The sequence below is a fragment of the Rhipicephalus microplus genome, chromosome 3 (genome assembly GCF_043290135.1).
Source record: "Rhipicephalus microplus isolate Deutch F79 chromosome 3, USDA_Rmic, whole genome shotgun sequence".
Lineage (NCBI taxonomy): Eukaryota > Metazoa > Arthropoda > Arachnida > Ixodida > Ixodidae > Rhipicephalus > Rhipicephalus microplus.
Genome location: NC_134702.1, coordinates 238,797,380 through 238,824,627, shown reverse-complemented (window position 1 = coordinate 238,824,627; position 27,248 = coordinate 238,797,380). Strand labels below are relative to the sequence as shown.

Here is a 27,248-nt window from a genome sequence, read left to right as displayed (position 1 = left end):
ACTGATAATCACATCATGCGCAGAAATTCATGGTAATATAAACGGTCCGCTGCGGTGTAGCAGTGCATGGCTATGGTGCTCGGATGTTGACACGAAAGTCGCAGGTTCGATCTCAGCCATGGTGGTCACATTTCAAACGGAGGTGAAATGCTAGAGGCCTGCGTACTGTGTGAGTGACGTCAGTGTACGTGAAAGAACACCAGATGGCAAAAGTTTCCGGAGCACTCCATTGTGCTGGTGCTCATTATCATATATTATAGCTCTAGAATACTCCAGCTGTTATTTGTAATACATAATATTATTGATGTTATTATTAGTACTATTCCCTCGCTTTTTAGGCTGTAGGTTTATGACCTAGAACAACCAATTGGCTCGATTTACCATCATTGCGCTTTGACAGCCCGTAAAAGGAAATGGTGAGTAGCTTTGTGAGTTCGGAATTGCGGCCTACACAAGCATTATTCGAATGGTGAATCCCAGGCATCCGCGTCATGACGTGGGTGCGGAGAAGCGAAAGTCTTGCCACATCTGATTGCAAAAAGCGCAGCTGCCATGGTCATGCCTGCTCTTGTGGAAAACGTCTGTAGCTACTCTAAGTGGAAAGCCTGCGGAAGATTAGTCATCGGCACATGCTTTGTCTACCTACACGTGCTGAATACCAACAAAGCGACATGGAGTTCGGCATGCACACTGCTCGCAGGAGCCTGCCCCTACGAAGGCATTTCGCAGCGGAAGCAAACCTGATACGCCAGCAGCACAACGCTTAGAGGAAGGCTCAAGATGCATTGGTGCTCAGTCATGCTCCTGATTCTCTCTGTACTATACACCGGTATGTGGGATTTTCAAAATTTTCCTAATAATAATAATAATAATAATATTATTAGGGATAAATTATTATTATTACAACAACAACATTTTCCCTAATGCATCATTGACGATCATGCAAACATCTATCGTGTCATTTTCGTACTCTGCCAATACCGTTTTATTATATTAGGTGTAAGAGAGCAGTGGACTTTGTGTTCTTTTTGATAGCACGTAAATGTTTTCTTGCTCATACTATAGATACTCTGCAAGACAGTCACTCACATGATCGTTCACTAGGCTACCTTTGAAGAATCTCTAAAAATTCTCTTCTCCTAGAGCTTTTCACGAACTGTACACCGCAATATGTCATCTTCAACTTGAGTATGCATTTGTGGTCTGCAATAGAATTGCTAAATCCGGCTATAACGCTATTGAGCAGGTACGGAAAAAATTCGTCACCATTTACAACCATCGTTTCGCTAAAAATGACTCGGAATATCATTGTAACCCTGCTTAGTTATTATCAATGCCATTGCTTTGCTGCCGATGAAGGCGTGCTGACTTTACAAGCTAGTTCACGGTACGATATCCTGCCGTGTACTGCTGAGTTGTATTACCTTTTGAATTCCTCGTAAGTTAGCCAGAGAGAATGGACCACTCTATGTACCTGCCAACTTCTTCCAACACTCCACCTCTCACAGAATACAAAGACTATATAAGGTTAACTTTCATGATGTTGATGTTTTTCGCAGTCCACTCTCGTTGGTTCATCCAAGCATTGCACTGGGATAACATAGTTTGGCACAATGTACAAAGGCTTCCCTCTTTGTCTTTGAGTAATCTTTCACAATATTTTGTACATTTAACATTATTTTAAACACTCATGCCATGAAGAGAGTCTCGTCTCTTTAGCTGATCTTTAGAAGTTATTGGAAATTCAAGGACGCGTGTGGCGCTATACTATTTGCCTCGCGTGTTCTAGGGAACCTCGACTACCGATGAGCAGCGTTTTCTCCCCATGCTCAAAAAGAGTCGCACGGCCCTTTTGATTGAGAGTTTCGTAGCCAAATATTGATGATAGCGCGAAAACAACCAAAGACAAAAAGAGGAGAAATACGCAGGACAAGAGCTGAACTGCCGACTGAAAGACTGAATGCGCATAAATTATGGTTAAATAAAAAATCTCCGCACCACGCGTACTAGAAACTGCTTTCAAAAATAACACAAAAACGATAAAAAATAGCCATTTGAAATGACTCGTTGAAGACTTATCCCTTGGAGCTTGTGCAATGTTTTGTAACGAATCAAATAAGGAACGGATTCATTTTTTTGCGAAAGCAGTAAGGTGCTTACCTGCGTTTTTGACTTTCCGGAAGTATAGTCTTCGCATATGCCGAAAGAAGTAGCCTTTTATTCACGTTTATGGGAGAGTAACGCTTCCTAAGCTTTCAAAGAAAAAAAAGCTGAATCTAACTATACTTGGCTGTTTTCGAACTTGTACTCAGTCGTTATGCACGCCCTGGTAATTGAATGTTCAGCGTGACATCAAGGTGCTCGGCGCGGTGGTGAATGAGTATAACTTTGAAGCTCGAATAATTATCTTGGTTCAGTATCAACAATGCTGTGAAACAACAAGTTGTTACGCCTTGAATAGTTTTCAGCTTCATCAAGGTGGTTCTACAATCTTAAAATTAGAGGAGCAGAATAAACTGTGTCCAATTTTAATGATTTCAGCTGCTCTCGCATTGCTTCCACACGCTGGCAGGTGGTCTCGACGCTAACCAAACGTGTACCTAAGGAACAAATGGCAGCGTTGTTTACGAGGAATTGAGTTTTGATGTCATAATGTCATGCACTTTTGTTAGTAATTTGTACTGTTCAGCAGACAGATTCTTTAGCTCGATGAGGATGCTTGCCCAGGGTTAGTCTCTATCCCCGTATTCAGAAACGCTACATGACTTGAACTTCACTTGAAACCGCATTCAATGCAGCGCATTCGGAACGCGTCAGTGCGTTTGTGCTGCTTTAACATGGCCTAAAGAGAGAGCGTTCGAAAGGCGTTTGTGCTGCATTGAAGTCGGTAGCAAGTCAAGATCAAGTCAAGCAGCGTTTCTGAACACAGGGTTATATCTCCCGTTAGCAAGAGGACGTGGCGCACAACATGAATATATTTGCAACAGATACACATCAAGCACTGCGTGATCGGCAGCTCTACTAATATGCATTACTTGTTTTTAAATGCGAAGCATTTCTTAGTGAACTTCAGCTACTTTGAGCGTATCTATCTATCTATCTATCTATCTATCTATCTATCTATCTATCTATCTATCTATCTATCTATCTGTCTGTCTGTCTGTCTGTCTGTCTGTCTGTCTGTCTGTCTGTCTGTCTGTCTGTCTGTCTGTCTATCTATCTATCTATCTATCTATCTATCTATCTATCTATCTATCTATCTATCTATCTATCTATCTATCTATCTATCTATCTATCTATCTATCTATCTATCTATTTATCCACATAGCCGCCTACGACCCTTAGCTCTTCTGGCCGTTTCGATAATGGTATCTATACCGAAATTGGCATGGCATAATATGACGGCATGACGAGAATAACTGACTAGTCATAACATGCAAATCATCTCATGTAAGTCTCGAATGTCATGATTTATGTTACATGGTCTTGCTGCTCTTGCGGTGCCTTGGTTCGAATGACATACTGAAAAACTGGCATGGTATGACATGACTGCGGGGGGAACATAAATGGCAGACCCTAACGTAGAAATCATGACATGCATGTCACATAAGGCATGACTACACGCCTCACTCATGGCGCGCTCACGGTCGTTTCGCTAGCTTCAGACATACTTTTGGTGTTACGCGACGCGAGTGGATGACGAAGGTATATGACTGGTTCAAACACGTTAATTATGACATGCGTGTCATGTAAGAAGATGACTACGCACCAGGCTCATGATGCGCTCGCGGCAATTTTGCTAGCTTCACATACACGAAAGATGGCATTACGTGATCGAACGACGACGATATATGACTGATGACTACCACAAACATGATAATCATGACATGCGTGTCATGTATGAACGTGCTACATACCATACTTGTAATGCGCTCACAGCTATTTGGCTATTTTCACAAAGACAAAATTTGTTATTACCTGACGTGAATGGATGACAAAGGCAAACGACACGTCCAATTATGATAATCATGATATATGCGTGTCATGTGAAACATGAATACATACTACGCTCATAGCGCACTCTCGGCCATTTCTCTAGCCTAACATACACCAAAGTTAGTGTTACGTCGGCGAGTACGCAACCAGCGTCAGGTCAAAATGAATTGGTGCTGTTATTGTAGCATGTAGTCATGTTTTCACACGACACGCTTCATCTCACGATTATCATGTTTGCACCAGTCATATACCATCGTCATCCATCCGCATCACGTAATACCAAATTTGGTATATATGAAGCTAGCGGAACAGCCGCGAGCACATCATGAGTGTGGCATGTAGTCGTGTTGTTACATGACACGCATGTTGTATTGGCATGTTTCAATGGGCCATTTACCCATGTCGTCCGTTCGCGTTGCGTAATACCGAGTTTGGTACATGAGAAGCTAGCGAAACGGCCGCGAGCGCATCATGAGCGTAGCATGTAGTCATGCTGTTACTTGACACGCATCTCATGATTGATTATCATGTTTGCACCAGTCACATACCTTCATCATTCATTCACGTACCGTAATACCAAATTTAGTATATGTGACGCTAGCAAAACGGCCGAGAGCGCATCCTGAGCGTGGCTGGTAGTCATGTTGTTACATGACACGCATGTCATGATTTTCATGTTAGGATCTGTCGCTTGTGTTCAAAATGCAATGATGTCATACTGTACCAGTTTTGCAACATGCCATGTGAAGTAAACCACCGCATGAGCTGCAGGACCATGAAATGTAAATCATGACAAACATGAAATACAAATCATGATTTTCATGTTATGACTAGTCAAATATGTCCTTCATACCGTCTCGTTATGCCATAACAAGTTTGTTATCGATACCATTATCAAAAAGGCCTGGAGAGATTAAAGTCTTAGACAGATAGATAGATAGATAAATAGATAGATAGATAGATAGATAGACACACAGACAGATAGATAGATAGATAGATAGATAGATAGATAGATAGATAGATAGATAGATAGATAGATAGATAGATAGATAGATAGATAGATAGATAGATAGATAGATAGATAGATAGATAGATAGATAGATAGATAGATAGATAGATAGATATGGTCAAAGTCGCCAAAGTTCGCTCAGAAATCCTTCGCATTTAAACTGAGCTAGAACGTATGACTCAAATTTTGATCATAGCGAAGGCACTTCGGCTCCGTAAAAGTTCTCCTTGACCGATGAACTGTCCGTAATTGAAAATGGTCACTCACTGATCCTGTTTCCTCGGTTTCTTTAAGAATCCTGGAATTTTGCGGGTCAGCAGCTACTTCTGGGTCCGGTCTTTCGCAGGTTCCAACTCTTCGATGGGTGGTCCTATGCCGTCGGGTGGGTTACAGTTTTGGAAGCCACTCTCGCAGCCGTTCTCGTGTGCACAACGCTCGCGTGTTTTCAGCAAATGTTTTCGATTTCTTCTAAGCTGTCTGTGGCTCTCTGTTTTGACCAGATATGAACGTGGCGCTTCGTGCTTAAGTTGTGTTGCTGTGCGTGGCCAGTTCCCATTCTTGATCCGAACAACGTTCTCTGCATCCAGGGGCATAAACGCTTACCCTGAAGTGATTTGCCGATACTTTGATGTTTCGCACTCTGCTACCATTGCCGTAGACGGCGACCTTTCAGCAACTCTCTGAGTGACCGTTTTGAGGGAGAGGATCGATAAGCCAAGTTACCCAGTCAGAAATCCTCACAACCCCCCTTTCTTTTTCTTGAGAATGTGTTTCACACTCCGTACGCCCTCTTCGGCTGAGCCATTTGAGCGGGTGAAATTAGGACTGGATGTTTTATGTACGGAGTCGTACCGTATTTCGAAGCCAGCGAACTGACAAGAAGCCAATTTGCGCCCGTTGCCAGTGAAGACTGGCGCTGGTATGCTATAGCGAGAAAATATCGTTGATGTCCTCCAAACTGTTCTCGATGCTCTCAGGCCCACCAGTATTTCAACAGAAGGGAAGTTCGAAGGGTCGTCATATACCACAATGGCGGAGTAAACTGGAAGAAGTCAATTCCGACTCGACTACAGCTAGTTTTGCTGTAGGGCATCGTAGCTAAGGCTGACTCGGTCAGCTGTATGCTGATTTTTGACTCACCTGGCATTTATGTACTAGGCTCCTTATTTAACAACACAGTCTTGCCCAAAAAACTAGCCCGCGTGCCCTGGTTTTGCACTTTCTCTCCCCCTTGTGACCCTTGTGTATCAGCCCCGGAATTCCTGCTCTCATAGCTTTAGGCATGACGATGTTGCCATCTTTATGCTGTACATCATGTACTATCGCTAACTGCGATGCGAATGGCTTTCTTTCCTCTTGAATAGTCGCACAGTTTTCTAGTTGTTCTACAATGCCTCTCAAATACAGGTCTGCGCGGCTGTCTTGTCGAAGTTGCCCCTTCGTCTGGCTACATATTAGGCTTGAAAGAACCTCAATTACGTGCACCTCCACGTCATCTGCTTCATCAGCACCCCCACATTGTGTGGCAGTACGGGGCAGTATGTATGTGAGCAGCAGGTCCTCCCGATGTATGAACTGCAAGGCGTAATCGTATTTGAAAAGACAGATGAGAATTCGCTGAAGGCTTGGTGGGACATCAGCAACACTTTTTTGGCGATGAATATCAGAGACCTGTGATCTGCACTGACAAGGATCCTGTTGCCATAGACAAATTGGTGGAGCTTTTTGCACGCAAAATCTACAGCCAGCGCCTCCTTTTGAGCTTGAGCAGAGCGTGTTTCACTCCAGGAACACGCGATGCGTTCGCCAGTCGTTTACGTGTTTTGTAGCAATCAAGGAGGCACGAACCTTGACTTTCGGGAAGCCTGTAGTTTTTTCACATTTTTTATTAATGAAACTCCGCTAGTAGCGTTGGGTTCATCGGTGCTTTGCAGATCGGAGACCACCCATGCGCATGTGTAGGCGTCCATTCGCCTATGATGTTTTGTTTCAAAATACCCCAAAATAGTCCCCTCGTGTCACTGAACGAGGGTACGCACTTCCGAAAGTTATGTTCAGTGCCGAAATGTTGGGCTATCGTGCGCAAGCGACGACGTTTTTGTGCGTCAGTGCCGTATGACGGAGCCAAGTTGCAAACAGGGCGAGAATAAGCGCATACGAACGAAGCGCACTCTGCTGGGCCCATCATATGCTTGGCTGTTTCTTCGTGAAAACGTTGCCCTGCAATAGATCACTTCAGACTAACACGCTGTGCGTTTTGCTCGAATCTTCAATTCTGAAGATGAGCAAGCAGCTTAGAAAATGAAATCCGCAGATGCATTACACGCCTCCACGCATGAGATAAGCTAACAAATGTGCATTGTGTGGAGTGACGTTATGAAGGGCGACGTCCTCACGAAAAAACAGCCAAGCATTAGATGCACCCATAGAATAAATAACCAGTTTAGAGAAGAGGACTGTAGCTTTGAGAACAGTCCGCAAGTTAAGTAGCGGTAGCGGAAGGAACTGCTGAGTGCGCCCAAGTGATCGCGCTGCGTAAACAGGAAGGCGAAACCTGAGTTCTTCTTTTTTTCGGCAGAAAAAAGCAAACGGCCGGCCTCTTTATTCTATACCGGGTGCGTATGCGCCTACGTGCTTCTCTCGGCTGATTGTTTATTCTATGGCTATGTTAGTTTAAGAGAAGTGAATGAAAGAGGACGAGACTCGTGCAGGGCGGCGGGTGTCTCGTTATATTTCACCCACTTGCTTAAGGCGCGCCGATACGCCCAGCAGCACACCAAAGTGCCCTTCGTAACAATATACCTGTGCGTAAAAAGGTTACACGGAACCAAAAAGCATTCATTCGTAGCTGGCACCAGTAAAAGCAATTCATGAGTGAGTGCGGGGAAGAATACAATTTATTGACAGCAGACCAGCAATCATTCTTCAATGCAAGAAAAAAACCTGTCGTGATAGAACTATTATTGAGAGTTCGCAAACGGCACGCCTTCGTTTTCAGAGACAAAACGAACAGAAAAGTGTGTCTTGTTTGTGGGAACTATCACCACATTGATTGATGGGGAGGTTTAACGCCCCAAAACCACCATATACATGATTATGAGAGACAACGTAGTGGAGGGCTCCGAAAATGTCGACCACCTGGGGTTATTTAACGTGCACCCAAATCTGAGTACACGGGTCTACAACATTTACTTCTCCATCGGAAATACAGCCGCCGCAACCAGGATTTGAACCCGCGACCTGCGGGTCAGCAGCCGAGTACCTTAGCCACTGGACCACCGCGGCGGGGCAACCATCATCACAAAACAGTCGTAAAAACACGCAAGGCCTGCGTGGAAAGCACAGAAAGCACAGAGTAGTTGCTGTGAAAGCTAGAACAGCGGCCTTTCAGGGCGTTTTCTAAACACTCATCAAGTAACGGCTGCAAGCACACAATTTAAGTACTCAAGGCGGCATTAATAAGACTATAAAGAAGAAGGAAGATGTTGGTATGATGGGCTCAACTATTACCGCGACGAAAAAAGGCACAAGGTCGGCGACCGAGCCCAATCACATGGGTCCACCTGCATTCTTTTCAAGCTACCACGCGTTTGTTTGGCTCCTTCAATAAACCCCCTTCACATTTAGTGAAGGTGCTGGGAAACTACATCGCCTACGCCTGGGAACTCTGCTCCAGCACCCTGCCGTCGACCATGCAAGTTGACGCTGCTAAATAGACAGTACCTCTCACGGCTGCTACTTTCTCCGGCCCGGTTCACCAACGAGACCCCCAATATTTTTAGACAACAAAGACGAGGACGTCGAGGACTGGCTGTCATCCTACGAAAATGTTACTGGACCAAACAGGTCGGATGACGCTGCTAAGGTGAGCATCGTCAACTTTTACTTGGCTAATGTGGCGAAGCTGTGGTATACAAACCACGAATCCGAGTTCGAAAACTGGGTTACTTTCAAGCAGGCAATATCTTCTGTTTTCGGTCGCCCTGCCGTGCAGAACTTGAGCGCCAAACAGTGCCTGCTTACACGGGCACACAACAAGGCGAAACGTTTACCGCCTTCATTGAGGACACACTCGATCCCTGCTGGCGCTTCAATGCCGCAATAGGTGAAAGTGCCAAGGTCCAGCACATTATGAAATCCGTCGATGACGACGTCTTTCAAATGCCCCTTGCGAAGTCTCTTGGCACAGTGTCTTAAGTGGTAACTCTGTGCCAGAGCTACGACGAATTGCGTGGAAACGAGCTCTCACCCGTAATCTATTTCAGCCTAACCAACCACTCATTGCACTGAACGTTGTGTCTGACCACTCCCGCCTTTTAGCGAAATTCAGTGTTGAGAGCTCCCACAGCAGCGGGGGGCGCCACTGACCGTAACCAACGAATGACGCACTTCACATGGGCGGCGCCGATTTTTGCTTCAACCCAGACAGTGAGATTGTTGCGTTCTTCAATCGATGCCATCAGAGCTTAAAGACGACAATAGGAACCCAAAGGCACCAACTAGAAGTACGTAGGACGACGAGTGACGATCCTAGGCTAGCCTTTTTTCCACGACCACGCCGGATGTCACACTAGGCCTACCGTGCCGCATAGAGGATTACGGAGCTTGGCACCGCAACGGCACGCTCGCCAGTTGCGTCTTGCCGTCGGGCGAACCTGCGCACCGTAGGCGACCGTGAAGGTTGCCGTAGAAGGCATCCTAATCTCTCGTGAAGAACTAGCCGCCACTAACTGGCTCACGAAAGTAAATAAGCTCCGGGTGGCGCAAACAGCACCAGGGTCTGCCGTACCCGATTCTCCCGGAGATAAAGCGGGACCGGGACGACTGCCCCAAGTTAACAATAGCCATGCTTCAGGTGCACCTGCACGAAATACGTCAACTGAACCAACACCTCGACAGCGAGGACGCATAATAGCAAACTGTTCTGACGCTTCAACACAGCTTCGACTACCGAGTGACGCCCTCAAGCTCATTGTTCGTCCTCATGGTGGACTACTACTTAGAAGTGTGGCGACTTGGGCTAGTTGGTATGACATGACGATCGTTATTGCGTGAGAACGACGACAAAGCATGTCTGTTTGTCGTCATTCTGTTCTCATACTATAACGATCGTCATGGACTACTGCTCTTCAAGAGTTCTGCCTACCAACAGCTGGAACTGGTGTGCAAAGCTGCTGGATTCATCAGAGATGCCATGCGTCATGAAGACCTAGTACAAGCCAACCTGATTCAATACACTTTCGCGTCCTGCACCCCAGATCGCAGAAGAGCTGAACGGGTCCTACAAGTCAAAGACATCACCATTGATAATAACGACTACGAGGTGTTCGTTTACTGTGCTCCTGATGATAGCTCGGGCCGTGGTGTGATTCACGGAGGCAACCTCCGACTGCACCGAGATACGATTGAAGCAGAATTACAGGACTTAAGAGCTTTCTGGAAAGGGACAACCCCATAGCCATCAATGCATGCTTGCACTGAAGACATCAATTCTGTTGGTGTACAGAATAAAACAAGTCTATGTCAACTGAGAAACCATATCCCACAATAGTATTCCCATTCAAGAACTGCACCACATCATCCGCGTCTTTCCTACGAAAGAGGTAATTGTACAGTAGCGGCTTGAATTTACTGTGCAAAACAGGCTAACATTCTGTTAGTAGTACCCCGTTTTCAGCACCCCGTTTTCACTAACAATAATTGCAAAAAAGCTTCTGTTTTATGATTATACTTTTGTGTGTCCCTTTTTTTTCATTGCGTGGCGCATGAGAGGTATGGCTGCTTCGGAGGTACATTGGCCTCGAGGACATAACGTGGCGGCACCTTCGTAATGACGGCACTCATAGGATGCCAGGTTGACTTTGTCTGCTAAAACACCACATTTTCTTCGCTTTTGATGTGGACACCGTGCGTGCTTTTCTTTGTTTTGAAGCTCAGTGCATAAGGAAGCGGTAGGACCTGATAACACAGGCAAGAAAACTACCAATCGGTTCTCCCCGTGGCACTCTTGTGTCAAATTTGCATCGTCAAATCACGAATAAGAGCCGGTGCAGCCATAGGGGACGATGCAAGTGGTGTCTATGGATATCCATCGATTCCGCGACACAAAGTCAGTTGGTAGTCAGCGCTTGTGTGTTCCATCTCTTCCTTTATGAAGTGCCTGTGTTTGCGCTATAAAATTACCCCTATGATTCGGGAGCAGTTAGGCAACAAAAAAGTTTTACTGTCCATCTGTCGGTTTGTGCACCCGTCTGTCCATCCATCCGCCTGTTTCTCTGTTTGCCTGTTTACCAAAACATCTCAAACGTAGCGCGCTCATCCCGGCCACCTAGTCAACACATCACGTGCTAGGGGTGGCTACAGCAGAACACTACGGCGGACAAGCCTACGCCTGAAGGAGTTTCGCGCCTGAAAGAACACGCACACTTAGCATGAGACGCCACTGCGTAGCAGGGAACGCAGGGGGATAAGTTTACGTGCTAGAGTTAAAAAGAAAAATCAAACAATGTTGGCTTCTGTATTGTGGACACTTGCAGCGCTTTCGTGCCCCGCCACGGTGGTCTAGTGGCTAAGGTACTCGGCTGCTGACCCGCTGATCGCGGGATCGAACCCCGGCTGCGGCGGCAGCATTTCCGATTGAGGCGGAAATGTTGTAGGCCTGTGTGCTCAGATTTGTGTGCACGTTAAAAAACCCATGGTGGTCGAAATTTCCTGAGCCCTCCACAACGGCGTTTCTCATAATCATGCGGTGGTTTTGGAACGTGAAACCTCACATATCAATCATCAGCAGTGATTTCTTCAAATAAAAGCATGCAACAGCTATGACACTTGTTAGTTCACACTTGTCCTATGTATTCCTGTGCCTTCTTTTCAGGAATCCTTCTTTGAGCTGCAGCGGTAGGCTGAAAGTATTCAACTGCTTGTGGTTCTTCGTGAGGTACTGTTATCTCTTGCTATCGCACTCATAACTTAGCTTTAGTCGAGAGCTTGCGCGACCACCAGTAATAAGGCTGTCTAGTTCAATGCGTGATATAAAAAAGCTGGTGCGTCACATTTATCACCAGTTTTAAATGCAGTGCACTTCTTGGGCACTCCATGCCGCGGATCCGGCGTCGGTGGCGCCGTCCCCACCTCCACTGCGAATTATGGCGTCTCGTGTCTCATGCCAACTGTCGCTCTCCTCCACTCTCTGGCCTCGCAATGCCGACACATGCAGTGTCTGCTAATAAAAAAAATGGCAGCATATCCACGGAGTGAATGATGGACAGTGGGGTGAAGCATCCGTCTGTCCACTAGTTCTTGCTTCCGTCCATCGATGCGTGCGTCTCTGTGGCCGCCCGTGCGTCCATTCGCCCGTGCGTGCGTGGGTCTGTTCGTGCGTCCGCACGTCATCTGTGCGTCCGTCCCTGCTTTCGTCCATGAATCCGCTCCTGCGTCCGTCTATGCGTCCATCCGTCCGTCCATGCATCTGTCTGTGTGTCCGTTCGTCCACCTATTCACCACTCCAAGTACCACCATCTCGCATGTTTTCATCATGTATTCCTCATATAGAAACACCGCCATCCAGCGGACATTCCAAGGACTGAACGAGAATAGGCACACACACACTTTCTTGCGGCTTGCGCTTCGTATCTACTTCCCACCTTTAACCATCTTGAGTTCATGGTATATACTAGTTCACTGTATTCATGGCACTGCGGCCTAGCGCTCGCTAAACCTTTCTAAAACCTAGGAGGTTACGCCCAGCGAGTATAACATAGCTACCCTTTATTGTCTTCTGTGCGTTGTTGAGCAATAAAAATTTGCAGCGTGCGCGTTAACTGAAAGCCGAATTCTCCTGTCTCTCATTCTCCCATAGCAGCTATTGCCATGAACATTGAGCACTATCTTTTATTGTTCTGCGACGCACAGAAGAAATCCCTCACCGGCACCACCTTAGAGGCCAAAATGTTATACTTGTTACACACTACTACAACGGCTACGAGGGACGAACGGGTGTCGCTATAAGAAGCTTCGCCCCTGAAAACGACCGCTTGCACTGCTCAACCTCTCACTGGCCACACCGTATATGTAGGCACTGGATCGCGTGTTGGGTATTCAGTCAAGGGCGTCGTCACTTGGCTTTCGTTTGGCTTGAGGCTTTGCTTGACTCGAGCAGATGTGATAGAAGCCACAGTACCTTCAATAAGTAATAGAACACAACCTAACATCAGCGTCCCATCACTCTTTGAAGGCAACACCTTTTCCTCATTCGCTGAATAACAATAATAAAGAGAAAATAACAATTAAGGATTCTCCAACCATAAACAAATAAGCAATAGTCTCGCACATTCCCCCCCCCCCTATGTGACGTATTTACTCGAGTTCTCCCGTGAGAAGATGCGGGAGGTTTTTTGATCGACGGTCGACGCTGTGTTAAATAAATAATTAAGTAATAATTACTTTTATTATTTCAAAGGTCCTGGTTTGGACATACCATGAGGAAGGTGGTGATAAAAAGGCTAAATATATTATGTTAGATATGATGGGATGGTTTCTTTTTTCGCTGCAATCAGTTCCAATGCGTATTGCTGTTGTAGCGAGAGGCCGAGAGACGACTTGACAAAGGACGACGCGGCCGTGCCGATCTCGTCCCTTTATTCTCGCCACCAAAAAGTATTTTTAACAAAGTTATGGCAAACGCAGCATACCCACCACACATACTTGATAAATTTATCAGAGCCGGACAAGCAATCGCAAACACTTTTTGATGTCCCATTCGTTGAGAATCATGCGGTGCAGATTTACAACACCTCACTTGCGTTTGCTTGGCTTTCTCGCAAAGACGAACTCACATACCACACTTGCCACGCGACGACATATGAAGCTTAGGCGTTGTGCCACACTCTATTGATTAGGTATTAACAGCACTGATTATGTATAAAAAGCAACAAAAATAGGGTATTGTCCGAGCGGCTTATTCTGTTATTAGAAACAGTTAAATGAAGGAAAGTCATAATTAGGCCAAGAAAAGCGCTGGGCATTCTCTTTATGACAGAACGTGAAGCGAATGAAGTGCGCAAAAAAGGCGTCATTTTCGTTTATGAAATATTTATTGAACTTATGCCTTCAAATGTTTTTATCGCATTAAATTCAGCATGCCTTTCTTCAAGCTCCCCCCCCCCTCCAAAGTCCCCGCGAAAGCAAAAAATTTTTTATCTACAGTTCTTTTATCTACAGATCAGTATCTTTTTTTTCTACATTGTATATTTCAGAAGCTGCTGATAATCAGCTTGGAGATGTTGACAGGGTCGTCTCAGATATTTTCAACAACATTGTGACAGTCGTCGACGCTGCAATCAAGGAAATTGCTGGCTTGTTCGGTCTTGGGCCACCCGTTCGTGCTCTGACGCCCCTTAAGGTGGTCCCTGCGTGACTTCAAGTTCTGCAGAGAAATGCCGAAGCTTTTTCTCAGACAGCGCCTCTTCGGCACAAAAAACGAAAGACGCAAAAGCCGGTGTATTAGCCATTGAACTAATCTCTCATTTGCTGAAAGTGTAGTGTGGCGGTGAAGCTCACCTCTTCGCTGGTGCGGCTCTCTTAGTTGAGGCCTTTTTGACACCACGGTCATTGGTTAGGTTCAGCGTAACATTGTCTAGCTCTTTCTGATCTTATATCTAACCCTCACAGTTGCTCCTATGGCATGTATTCATTTTCTGTAAACAGTGTTGCAATAAAGAGAAGTGCTGTATTGGTTGAAAAGCTTTTTTCTTGTTTTTATAACCCCGTGTGAGCATACGAGTTCCTTCTTTATACGAATAAAGTTTTCCGTAAAGTTGGCGCTCTTGCTCGTGTGATTCAGTGGCATAGATTCAAGAAAACTAGCTGATAAGTCACCATGAAAATGTAATTTCGCAGGCTTTTCTGCTCTTGCGCAGCCAGAAGGCACCAGCACATCGGGTTTATTACTTATAAGGGGCTTCGGCATGCGCTTCGAAAGCCCCTTATTGCCGGCATTTGCTTCAGAAGCCCCTTATTGCCGAAGCCTCTCATAAGAGGCTTCGGCATGTGCTTTGTGTGTGAGTAGGCCTGCTTTAACTCTTTTACTTTCAGAGTCCAGTGCTTTCTTGGAATGTGTGGTCCAAAAAATTTACAAAATGTCCATGAAGGAAATAATAATGAGAGGGGTGCAGCGTTCTTCCTTCCACTCGTTCGTCCTTCCGTCTGTCTCTCTGCCTGCCTGCCTGCCTGCCTGCCTGCCTGCCTGCCTGCCTGCCTGCCTGCCTGCCTGCCTGCCTGCCTGCCTGTCTGTCTGTCTGTCTGTCTGTCTGTCTGTCTGTCTGTCTGTCTGCCCGTCGGTGAATCCGTCCGTCCACTCCTATCACACTACAGCAGGCATCGGATGGACAAACGGACACTTCGCCCCACTCATCATTCTTCACTCCGTGGATATGCAGTGAGGAACCACTAGCGCTATCTAGTGATACTATTTCCATAAACATATACACACAATGCCTTCTAAATTGAAATTCTTAGAACTAACTAGAAGTGGCTACTACTTCAAGGTACGACACACACTCTAAGGAGCTTCGCCCACAAAAAAAGCGACACCTGCAAGAGCGGTATTGGCAAAACCCGCTGTAAACCCTCTTGAGCATGCTAATACAGGTTCACTGGCACGACACCTAGTACGCCAAAGTCATAATTTTGGACTAGTTGGGAAGCAACCATTATGCCATTACTCTAAGTTCTGCGGAGAAGCAAGGTAGCCGGCCCGCGACACATCTCCAACACTCTAAAAAAATAGCGAGTAAAAAGGGTGTCTTTTTATCCCACAACAATAATTGCCATCTATATTGCGTTCCATCCTTGCGCTATCGCCCAGCGCCCAGTACATTCCGGTCACGATCAACATGCCCATTATCAAGGTTACATTTCATTCTCGATAGAAAAGTGGTCAGCGCCAAGTTTTCAAAAAAGGAAGCGCACGCAAGCCTGATGATGATTATTAATGTGGGACAAAAAGACACCCTTTTTACTCGATATTTTTTTAGAGTGAATGCCGCTTCTCACCGGGCAACTCCTTTTCCGTCATAGTAGCACAGAATTGTCCGAGAACGTGTAATAATATTCATCTGGTAATTTTGAGGACTGGTTAAAATGACAGTGTCCGACTGTGCGACTGCGCACAGCAATGTGACCGACTCCATTTTTCACAATACAACTGCACAGTTCTTACGCTACGCGGCGTGACATAACGAGTTCTGCTACTTTTGACACGATTTAATATTATATATAATGTCAGAACAGGAAAATAATGCGTAAATCTGTGATCATATTTTTTGGTCTTTTTTTAGGAGAATCTAACAACACGTTCTGATCACTTCACGGTGTTTTTACCATGGCAGAGAGAAAACTTGATGGATTTTCTGAGAAAACGTTTTATGAGGCCTTATGGGCTTCCGAGGTAATTCTAGTGCAGTAGCAAGGTACTCACTATACTATAAATAATCATAATTTTCCACTCATTCAAAATACCGCAAAAAAACTTTTCTAGCTAAGGTAAGTCATCCTGCACGCTAGTGATCAAGAAAGAGAGAAAAATGAAGGCAAGAAAGGAGGATCAACCATAATAAGACTAATGTACCCATTCGCATGGTTACGCCACCGACGTTGAGGCCGGTTAGTGCCGAAGGGGGCGTCAAAGAGCTGTGCTTTAAGAGATGACACGATTAGCTTATGTTGTACCTACCAGAAGGGCTGCTACAGCACGGATCACTAGATAATTTCCTCAATTATAAACACCGCGGCGAGTCATCGCACGCCCTGTATGCATCGCACACGCTCCAACGTGCACGTTTCACTTTAATCCAGGAGTAAAAAGCAAAATGCACCAGTCTTGTACAAGGAGCAAAACTATATAGTTATATCTTATAAACATATCGCTGGTCGTTGCAATAATTCACCACACACAAATATCCACTGTTGTGGCCCTTGAGATTGGAAAATTCGCAGAGAAAACAGGTAAGTGTTCGGTGTATCTCGTTAAGATACTTACTTCTTGGAAGCAAACAAGGTGACACACGTCACCAAGAAAAAAGATTTGTTGATGGTATTGTTATGATCAACTTAGTGGTATGTTTTATTTAAAATTTTTTTGGCAGACACATGCTGCAAAAAGTGAGCTAGGCGTTTTTTCGGCTTTGAAAAAAGCATTAAAAGGTCTGCCAGCTAACAAAATATCAGAAAAGCTCAATCTCTTCACACAAAACAACATGAAAGGGAGTCTACATAGGCATTCATTGTCAAGATTCTCAGAAAAGTTTAATTAATAATAATGATAATAATAATAATAATAATAATAATAATAATAATAATAATATAATATCTTCGATTTTACCTCCCGAAAGTACTCTATAATTGTGAGAGACACAGTATTGGAGAACTACAAAAATTTCGGTCACCTGGGGTTCTTTAACGTGCACCCAAATCTGAGTGCACGGAGTTCAACATTTGGCCACCCATGAAAATGCAGCCGCCAGGCAGTGTTTCACCTCCCAAACTTTATCTCCATCAACCGATGATCTTCATCATAGCCTGTCACTACAAAAAACTTGCAAACTATGGATTTCGGGATAAATAATTGGCCCTTCTGCACTCTCCTTTTGCAACAAATTATCCTACGTATATATATATATATATATATATATATATATATATATATATATATATATATATATATATATATATATATATATATATATATATATATATATATATATATATATATATATATATATATATATATATATATATATATATATATATGTGTGTGTGTGTGTGTGTGTGTGTGTGTGTGTGTGTGTGTGTGTGTGTGTCTTTCCTCAAATAAACGCTGACGCAGCCAAGAATACCAAGACTTCGATATATATATATATATATATATATAGAGAGAGAGAGAGAGAGAGAGAGAGAGAGATTGTAACGAGGGCAGTGGGCATGGAGCTCGAGTATAGAAAACGAAGAAGACTTGCTGTGATCCCTGACTGGGATCCCTGGGAAGAAGACTTGCTGTGGCACGTAAGGTCTTGCCTTACGTGCCAGCGACGCAAAATGCCAACTCAACATGCCACGGGTCCCTTGCAGCCGTTGCCATGTCCAGCACGAGCTTTCGATCGTGTCGGAATCGACCTTTACGGTCCGCTTCCCTATACTTCGAGTAGCAACCGCTGGGTCATTGTCGCTATCGACCACCTAACGCGGTACGCTGAAACAGCTGCGTTACCTTCTGCTGCCGCAAAAGACGCTGCGTGCTTTATACTGCAAAACCTGGTTTTAAGGCACGGAGCACCTCGGGAGTTACTTAGCGACCGCGGCCGCCTTTTTCTCTCCGATGCCATCTAAACGTTGTTGAGCGAGTGTCGCATCATACACCGCACTACAACAGCCTATCACCCGCAAACCAATGGGATGACAGAGCGTTTTAATCGCACCCTTGGGGATATGCTGGCCAAGTACGTTTCATCCAACCAGTCAAATTGGGATAGCATACTCTCTTTTGTGACATATGCTTACAACACTGCAACGCAAAGCACCACTGGATTTTCGCCTTTCTTCCTTCTTTATGGACGCGAGCCATCATAAACAATGGACACCATTCTTCCTTATCGACCGGACCCTCCAGAGATGACTACTGTTTCTCGAGCAGCAGCACACGCTGAAGAATGTCGGAAGCTTGCTCGTGCGTTCACGTCACATGACCAGACGCGCCAAAAACATCGCCACAACGCGTCAACCACGCATATGAGCTTTGCTCCGAACTCACTGGTGTGGTTATGGATTCCTTATACTCCTCCAGAACACTCTCACAAGCTTTCGTTCAGGTACCATGGCCCTTATCGAGTTGTACGCCAAACATCCCCTGTCAACTACCTTGTCGAGCCGCTAGATGCATCTCCGGACAAGCACCGTCGGGGACAAGAAATCGTACACATCTCTCGGCTCAAGCCATACCATGACCCCTCTGTGTACACCTGTCCTTAGGTCGCCAGGATGGCTCCCTCATCGGCCGGGGGTGATTGTAACGAGGGCAGTGGGCATGGAGCTCGAGTATAGAAAAGGAAGAAGACTTGCTGTGATCGCAGGCTTGCGTTCAGTTAGCTCTTGCGCTAAATAAAGCTCTCGTTCGCCGAGTAAACCCCTGCTTGTTCAACAACCCGTTTCAATATATATATATATATATATATATATATATATATATACAGTAGAATCTCGTTATAACGAAGCGGGATATAACGAACTAATGGATATAACGAAGCAATTGCAATTCCCTTTGAAATTCCCATAGACGCCCATGTATTTAAAACCTCGTTTTAACGAAGCGATAATTTCCTCACAATGGATATAACGAACCATTCTTTGACCACAACGAGCATTTACTGATCATTTTGGTATACGTGAATTCAACATCTTATAGCGCGCGCCGGTTCACGTCCCATCACGGCAGCGGTAATTCAAAACTCGCGCCTTGCGCCGCCTGCCAACACGCGCGTGGGTGCACGTCGCCCTGCCTCCCGTTTCCTCAGGAACTAATGGACTCGCCCGCGCAGCAACTCGCGCGAGCGTGCGCGTCAGCCGACTTCCCCTCTCCTGTGGAACTCGTTGACCCGCCCGCGCATCTGACCTCCTCCTTCCCTCAGCTCCACGCTGGGTCGGCGGAGATTGCGGCTTTGTTGGCTTTGTGCTTGGTTCCTTGTCGTTCGCTGTGGAAGAGCAACACCCCTCCGCCGCTAGACATGGACAACGGCAAACGTAAGCGCAAAATCATCACAATTGAGCAGAAGTCTGGAATGTTGAGAGCCGTTGAGTCCGGCGTCAAGAAAAAAAAAAGTGGCCGAAGATTTCGGCGTATCGTTGAGCACGCTGTCAACGATCTTAAGCAAGAGAGAAGCTATTGCCGACGCTGTCGCACGCGGCGTCAAAGGCGACCGAATGAAGCTGCGAGCCCCCGCCTTCGAAGCTGTCGAGAAGGCGGTGTTCAACTGGTTTTTAGAAATCAGAGCAAGCGGCACTCCTGTGAGCGGGGCACTTCTACAGCAGAAGGCAAGGAACTTCGCGTGCATCATGGGGCACGATGATTTTGTGGCGAGTGACGGCTGGCTGCAGCGCTTCAAGGAGCGCCACGACATCGTCGGCAGGGCTGTCAGCGGGGAATCGCTATCTGTGGACCGCGAAGCTGCAGTGGCGTGGATCAAGAAGAACATTGGGCAGCTGCTCGAAAAATACAGCCCCAGGGATTTGTTCAACGCAGATGAGACTGCCCTGTTCTATCAGATGTTGCCGCAAAAAACCTTGGCCCTCAAAGGTGACCGCTGCCAGGGCGGTAAATAGAGCAAGGTCCATGTGACCGTGCTACTTTGTGCGAATATGGACGGGTCCGAAAAGGTGCCGGCCCTCGTGATCGGCAAAAGTGCATCACCACTATGCTTCAAAGGAAAGCGGAAACTCCAAGTGAGTTATGTGGCCAACCACAAGGCCTGGATGACGAGAGAGATCTTTGCACAATGGCTGCGTGAGTGGGACGAGCGGCTGGGCAAGCAGAACCGCAAGATATGCCTCGTCCTGGATAACTGCGCGGCCCACCACACTACCGTTGTGTTAAAAAACATTGAGCTGTGCTTTTTGCCGGCTAACACTAATGCGGTTGTGCAACCCCTCGATCAAGGGGTGATCATGAACTTTAAGTCGGGCTACCGCAAGCGTGTCATCGACTGCATTTTGCTCAATATGAGCATGAAGCGCGAGACAACGATCGACCTGTACATGGCGATCGAGATGTTACAAGCTGCCTGGATTGCCGTCACGGCAAGCACGATCGCCAACTGCTTCCGGCATGCCTCATTTGGCGTCAGCAGCGGAGAGCCCAGCGAAGATCTCGGTGATGTCGCCAGTGAGGGTGCCGCGGGCGACCAGGCCCAGACATCGTGGGACGCTCTCCTTGACGCCGGCGTTGTGCCTGACTGCGACACTTTCTGCACGTACGTCGGTGCCGATGCTGACGCGGTGACAACCGAAGAGTTGTCAGATGCGGAAATTGTGCGCGCGGTGACGGGGGTGCATAATGATGACAGTGACGAATGTGTTGACACCCCGGAGCCTAACGAACCCGACGTACCGACGCCCGCGCAAGCGCTGGATGCGACAGACCTGCTGCGCCGCTTCTTTGGTGCTCATGATGACGGTGAGGACGGACTTGAAATAGCGGCTGCCGCTGAAAGAGCAGTCATCCGCTTGAAGAAGAGTCGGCAAAAGTTTATCAAGGACTATTTTTCTTCGAAGTGATCTGCCAGCTGGTGTGCTGAACTTGGCGGAAATAAAGTGCATTGTTCTTTATTATTTTGCTAGTTTTTTGCCTTCCGACGGCCGTTTTTCTCTGCGCGGCGGGCTGCTGTGATATTCGGTGGTGAGTACATTCTCTCTTGCTGGCTAATTGTCGGTAGAAATGAATATTAGCTATAACGAACGAATGGTTATAACGAAGTAATTACGACTCCCCCTTCAACTTCGTTATAACGAGGTTTGACTGTATATATATATATGTCTGATCATATATATACGTTTGATGAAGATCGGTCTCCGATCGAAACGTCACCAATAAACAGTTTTTTAGAGGCGTATATTTATTTTTCCTCTCTCTCTCTCTCTCTCTCTCTCTCTCTCTCTCTATATATATATATATATATATATATATATATATATATATATATATTATGAAGTCTTGGTATTGTTGGCTGCGTCAGCGTTTATTTGAGGAAAGACCTCGCAAAACGAACTGACAGAGCCAATACACAGACGATGACGATGATGATGACCCAGAGTGGCAATGAGGACAAAGAGACAAGCTGATGTTGGTGATTGTGATCATGCAGGAATGATGACGGTGTAAGTAACAAATGCCCACACTAATTCCCCCCACTTGGAAGCGGACACCCTGGCTGCCTAAAGTCAAAGTGACGGGGAACGTCGCGTGAAAGGTTTCATGCGACAAATGTGGACAATCTCTGTGCGGCGGTAGCGGCAGTATGTTGGGGCAACGACTGATGTGACACGATAATTAACTGGCGAAGTCTGTTCTAAAACAATGTATGGCCCGATGAAGCGTGATTGAAATTTGTCACAAAGACCAGGAGTGCGAATAGGTCTCAAAAGCAGCACCTCGTCACCAGGTTGGAAAGACACAATGCGGTGGGATTCATCATAGATGATCTTCCGCTCGTGCTGTCTCGCTTCAGTATTGATGCGAGCCTGATGGCGAGACTGGGCCAGGCGGGAAATGTATTTTTCGCTAGAAGACTGACATGAATTCCTATGGTTGTTGAAGAAGGAGACGTCAAGAAAGGTAGTCGGGGTGTGTCCGTACACCAGGTGAAACGGTGAGTAGCAAGTTGTTCGCTGAACGGCGGTGTTGTAAGCGAATGTCAGGAATGGTAAAAGAGTGTCCCAGTTTTTGTGGTCGGGTCAGACGTAAACGGCTATCATGTCAGCAAGGGTTCGGTGAAATATTTCTGTGAGACCATTTGTCTGAGGGTGGTAGCTTGAAGCTGTCTTGTGGGTAATTCCAGAAGTGCGCAGTACTTCATTTACCATTTGTGACAGGAACACTGTGCCGCGGTCACTAAGCATTACACGAGGAGCCCCATGAAGCAGTATCATTGCGTGAAGAATAAAGTCTGCAACTTCCACAGCTGAGCCTGTAATAACAGAGGAAGTCTCAGCGTAGCGTGTCAAGTGGTCGATGGCGGTCACTATCCAACGTTTGCCGGCAGATCTGACGGGGACAGGCCCGTAAAGGTCAACACCTACAACCTCGAACGGCATTGAAGGGCACAGAAGTGGCTGTAGAGGTCCAGCAGGTGCCGACGTGGGGAGTTTACTACGCTGGCATGGGTAGCAGGAGCCGACGTACCGCGCTACACTAGAAGAAAGGCCAGGCCAGTAATAACGACATCGAATGCGGTCAAGAGTTTTTTTGAAAACCAAGATGACCAGCAGTCAAGTCGTCATGGAAGGCTTCGAGCACCTGAAATCGAAGAGAGCGTGGCAGTACAGGAACCCATTGCTGACCATCAGGGTGATAGACGTGGCGGTAGAGAACCCCATGGTGCAGCTTAAAGTGCAGGAGTTGACGACGGAGTCGCGCGTTGGGTGGATGAGAAACTCCCAAAGGGTGGTCCATCATGCGTCTGCAGTATGAATCGGACCGCTGGTGGGAGATAAATATTGGCTCGTCGTCCGAAGAAGGTTGCTTTATTGATGCAAGGGTATGAACTTTGGTAGATGTGGCGGTTGAGTTCTCACCAACGCTGATATGGGTAGTTGGAAGCGGGCAACGAGATAAAGCGTCGGCGTCTTGATGTTTTCTGTCTGACTTGTAAGTTATGTCAAAGTCGTACTCTTGCAAGCGTAGTATCCACCGACCCAAGCGTCCGGACAAGTTATTCAGTGTAGAAAGCCAGCATAAGGCACGGTGGTGCGTAACGATTGTGAAGTGACGGCCGTGAAGATAGGGACGAAACTTCTGGACCGACCAAACCACAGCCAAACACTCTTGCTCAGTTATAGTGTAGTTCTTTTCGGCAGGGTTGAGTACGGGACTGGCATATGCAACAACATTCTCTAGGGAAGTTTTGTCGCATTGTAGAAGAACGGCTCCTATACCAAGGCCGCTAGCGTCGTTATGGAGGATAGCCGGTGCGGCTTGGTCAAAGTGGCAGAGCATAGGTTCAGACGTGAGTGCCCGCTTCAACAGGTCGAATGCCGTTTGACACTCTTGAGACCACAGAAAGGTGATGTTGGAAGCAAGTAGTTGGTGTAATGGAGCAGCGATAAAAGCGAAGTTCTGGATAAACCGGCGAAAATAGGAGGCAAGGTCAAGAAAACTGCGAAGCTCCTTTGGTTTCTCGGGACGCGGAAAGTGAAGGAGTGCAGAAATCTTGTCAGGGTCGGGCCCGATGCCATCTTTGCTAACGACGTGTTCTAAGACGTTGATGAATTTGATAGTGAAAGAGCATTTCGTAGTGTTTATTTGAAGCCCGGCGCCAGCAAAGCACGTCAAAACTTGATCCAGTCGTTCTAGGTGCTCAGGAAACGTTGACAAAAAGATAATAATGTCTTCCAGGTAGCAAAGGTAACTTTTCTATTTCAGACCGTGCAGCACGGTATCTATCATGCGCTCAAAAGTCGCGGGTGCTTTACAGAGCCTGGAAGGCATCACGTTGAATTCATATAGCCCGTCAGGGGTTGCGAATGCCGTTTTCTCCTCATCGTCTTCATGCATGGGGATCTGCCAGTGCCCAGAATGCAAGTCAATGCTTGAAAAGGATTCCGCACCTTGTAGAGAATCAAGGGCGTCGTCAATGCGTGGCATAGGGTACACGTCCTTGCGTGTGATCTTATTGAGCGCCTGGTAGTCCACGCAAAACTGCACAGAGCCATCCTTTTTATGGACCGAAACAATAGGAGACGACCAAGGGCTAGATGAGGGACGGATGACTTACCGTTTAAGCATGTCAGCAACGTTTTCTTCTATAATTTTTCTTTCAGCTAGAGACACGCGGTAGGGTCGGCGGTGTATGATAGATGTCCCAGCAGTTTGAATTCGATGTGCTGTAGTATTAGTGCGGCCCAGCTTAGACGAGCAAACATCGAAATAATTTGCATGTTTCTGTAACAATGCGAGCAGCTACTGCCTCTGTGAATATGTCAATTCGCTGCTGATAGCGGTGGTAAAGGTGGAGGAAGAAACATGCTCACCGAGGCTAGGTTCTTTGGATGCGATGGCCTGAAGGGGCGTGACAAATACAGGCACGAAGTCAGCAACACCGGCTATTGTAGTGCCCTGTGGCAGTAAGATCTTCTCTGGTGTAGAGTTGACAGCGGTGACAAGTGCCGAGCCATTGCAAAAACGAACGCCACCAGACGGAAGAAGTATACCTTTGCGAACGCAAAGTGGTGACGGTGAGACCAGTACATCTCCGTGATAGATGTCGTTGGACGAAATGCTGACAATTCGCTCTTGCAGTGGCGGCAGTTCGATGTCTTTCGCAGCGACCAGACTAAGCGCCTTCTGATTGTCGTCGTCAAGCATGTAGTTGGTGTCAGCGAGGTGAACGACGCGTTGTCCACAACAAATGGCCGCGGAAGCAGATGATAGCAAATCCCACCCTAAAATTAGTTCGTGAGAGCAGCGGGACAGGACAGCAAACTGGACATGATGGCGGATGCCGTCGATAAAAACACGCACAGTACAAAACGCGGAAAGGAGAATGACGTTCCACTGGGCCGCAACTAACGTGGGGCCATCGTAAGGCGTCATTACTCTCCTTAAATGTTCACACAAATCAGCACGTATCACAGACAATGTCGCACCTGTGTCCACAAAAGCATGGACTCGTACTCCTTCAACTTCCACAGAAATCATGTTACACGGGCCTGATGAAGGAATTTCAGTTCTAATTCCGAATGCAGTTTTTCCTCCACAAACTGAATCACTTAGTTTCCCGAATGAATATCGGGTGAGAATGAGGCGGGCCGAAGTGGAGAAGTGGAACAGCAGAAGGGCGAAGGCGAGCGGCGTCTCGACTTTCGGCTGTTTCGTGGTGCAGTCGATGCCGGAGAAGATGACCGGTGCGGGGGAGACTAATAACGCCGACCTTGATAAGACGCCCCAGTGTACGAATCCCGTTCGCGCACGTCGTTCCGACGCTCATCTTGCTGGCGCTTTCGGCAGAAACGAGACATGTGGCCGCGATAGCCACAGTAGTAGGGCGAGACGAGCGCCACGGTGGGAAATAGAAGGCATTCGGGGCACCTGGTGATAGCGCGGTCAGGTGGGCCGAAGGATCAGAGGGCACGGAATCGTAGTTCACCGGGGGAGCGGCAGCAACTGAAGCGTAGGATGGACGCGGCAATGTCGCGTGGGCGTCGCTGGGAGGCACGGAAGCAACTTGAGGGTACGTGCATATAGAGTGAAAAGCAGGTGGCTGTACGGGCGCAGAGCCAGTCAGGGATGTAAGTTGCTCCCTGATGATGTCACGTAAGGGCATTCCCGAAGGCTGTGTAGGTCGCGGCGTAGGAGGTGTGAAGCCCATGGACCGCAATTCTTCCCGTATAATGTCCCGGATGAGGTCACGCAGATGGCCATCTGACGTGTAGTGGTGGTCGCCGATGTCCGGTTGAAGGCGAACGGAGTCCAGCGCATCAAGGCGCTGGCATGTCGTCACGACATCAGCGATGGTAGCTGGGTTTTGCACAGTGAGGGCATTAAAGGCAACAGGCCCAATGCCTTTCAATATATGGCGCTCTTTGTCCGATTCCGGCATGGATTGATTGACACGCCGGCAGAGTGCGAGGACATCCTCGATGTATGAACTGTACGATTCACCGGGATGTTGTCGGTGAGTATCCAGTGTCCTCTTCGCGACGGCGGATCGAATGTCTGGTGTCCCAAAGACGTGTCGCAGCTGCTGCTGGAAGGTAGCCCAGTCGGGTAAGTCAACGACGTGGTTAAAATACCATGTCTACGCGACTCCGACCAGATAAAAAGGCACGTAACGCAGTTTGGCGGCCTCGTCCCACCAATTTGCGGCACTTACGCGGTCGTAGTCATCAAGTCATTTTACGTCTTCTCCCCGAAGACCAGCGAAGAGCGGGGGTTCCCGCTGATGTCCGTGTATATAAGTAGGAGGGGCAGCTTGCGGCGGTGCGTTGTTGATGACATCAGTTCCGGCAGGCTCAGTCTGGGACATGCTGCCTGACTGTGGGCGCAAGCGGCGGCCTGAACGAAGCTTCAGGGGGTATGGCGGGCTGCGGGAGGTCAGAGGACCAAAAATCCTCCTCCACCACGTATGAAGTCTTGCTAGTCTTGGTTGCGACAGCGTTTAATTGAGGAAAGACCTCGCAAAACGAACGGGCAGAGCCAGTACACAGACGACGACGATGATGATGACCCAGAGTGGCAATGAGGACAGAGAAACAAGCTGATGATGGTGATTGTGATCATGCAGAACAAATGCACAGAATTTCTATGAATATATATATATATATATATATATATATATATATATATATATATATATATATATATATATATATATATATATATATATATATATATATATATATATATATATATATATATATATATATATATTTATGATATTCTGGGTATTCATAAAACATACAAATCTGTAATTTACGTAGACGA

The 27,248-nt window shown here is 46.8% G+C and overlaps 1 long non-coding RNA gene across 1 annotated transcript; it reads left to right on the top strand.

The window, feature by feature from the left end:
• The first annotated feature begins 441 nt into the window (after positions 1-441).
• On the top strand, positions 442-14,746 carry LOC142804177 (uncharacterized). Its single transcript, XR_012894494.1, has 2 exons — positions 442-829; positions 14,260-14,746. It is a non-coding gene; the product is annotated as an uncharacterized LOC142804177 (long non-coding RNA).
• The last annotated feature ends 12,502 nt before the right edge of the window (positions 14,747-27,248 follow it).